General features: G+C 54.7%; 1 protein-coding gene across 1 annotated transcript in view; it reads right to left on the bottom strand.

Annotated features, from left to right (window-relative positions):
- DMRTC2 (DMRT like family C2) overlaps nt 1-1358 on the bottom strand; it is a 6097-nt gene extending 4739 nt beyond the window's left edge. Inside the window, exon 1 of the mRNA XM_037729428.1 lies at nt 1299-1358. The gene's annotated coding sequence lies outside the window, so the exon portion shown is untranslated. The remainder of the gene's footprint in view (nt 1-1298) is intronic.

Consider the following 1358-nt stretch of genomic DNA (forward strand, 5'->3'; position numbering starts at 1 on the left):
TAGAGATGGGGTTTCACCATGTTGACCAGGATGGTCTCGATCTCTTGACCTCGTGATCCACCCGCCTCGGCCTCCCAAAGTGCTGGGATTACAGGCGTGAGCCACCGCGCCCGGCCTTTTATGCCCCTTTCAATTCTTAGTTCAATTTCAATTCTTAGTCTCATCTATGCCCTGCAAGGCAACTGCCTCCTTCCATTCCTTCAGTATTATTTTGTTCTTGTACCCCTTGAAATCAGAATACTCCCTTGCACCCCCAATAATTACATTATTCTCATGGATTCCCTGCTCCACTTTCTTTTTATTGACAGGGTCTCACTCTGTTGCCCAGGCTGGAGTGCAGTGGCATGATCACAACTCATTGCATGCTCCGCCTCCTGAGCTCAAGCAATCTTCCCACCGCAGCCTCCCGAGTAACTGGGACCACAGGCTGCAGCCACTGCGCTCAGCTTCCCTGTCCCACTTTCTTTTTCTTTTGTCCCTTCCTCCTTCCCTCCCTCCCTCCCTCCCTCCCTTCTTCCTTCCTTCCTGCCCTTTCTTTCTCTCTCTCTTGCTTTCCTTTTTTGACATGGAGTCTTGCTCTTCAGCCCAGGTGGGAGTGCAGTGGCGTGATCCTGGCTCACTGCAACCTCCGCCTTCTGGGTTCAAGTGATTCTCCTGCTTCAGCCTTTCAAGTGGATGGGATTACAGGCGCCTGCCACCAAGCCCAGCTAATTTTTGTATTTTTAGTAGAAGACAGGGTTTCACTATGTTGGCCAGCCAGGCTGGTCTCAAACTCCTGACCTCAAGGGACCTGCCTGCCTCGGCCTCCCAAAGTGCTGGAATCACAAGTGTGAGCCACTGTGCCCGCCACCTGCCCCACTTTCAAGTTATTTTCCTTCACTCCTTCATTCATTCCACAAATGGTTACTGGCCCCTGCCATGTGCTAAGCCCTGATCTGGGCCAAAAGCCCTCTTCTCGAGGCACTAATGTCTCTCTTGCGCCCACATGTTGTTCAGGATTTTGTGTAAACCCGTGCAGTCTCTGTGCCCAGTGCTTCCTGCTCCTGTGCCCACTCCCCACAATTAATTTCATGCATTCTCCCCTCCCACCTTCCTGCGCCCCAGGGAGCGAGTGGGGCATGGGGAACACGCCAAGGGGCCCGCGAGGCAGGGAAGGGGATAGGGGGCGCGAGGGGCGTGAGCGGGAGGGGAGGGGCACGAGGGGGGTGAGGGGATGCTCTGGGGTAGGTCGTCTAGGCAAGAAGGAGGAGGACGGAAAGGGAGGAGAGGCCATGTTCGCGCAGCCAGTTCACGGTTACCACCGCCTCCAGTGGAGTCAGATTCAGTCAAGAAGATGCCTAAGGACACCGCGGAAAAGT

Source organism: Cebus imitator, unplaced genomic scaffold (assembly GCF_001604975.1).
Source record: "Cebus imitator isolate Cc_AM_T3 unplaced genomic scaffold, Cebus_imitator-1.0 Scaffold306, whole genome shotgun sequence".
NCBI classification, from domain to species: domain Eukaryota; kingdom Metazoa; phylum Chordata; class Mammalia; order Primates; family Cebidae; genus Cebus; species Cebus imitator.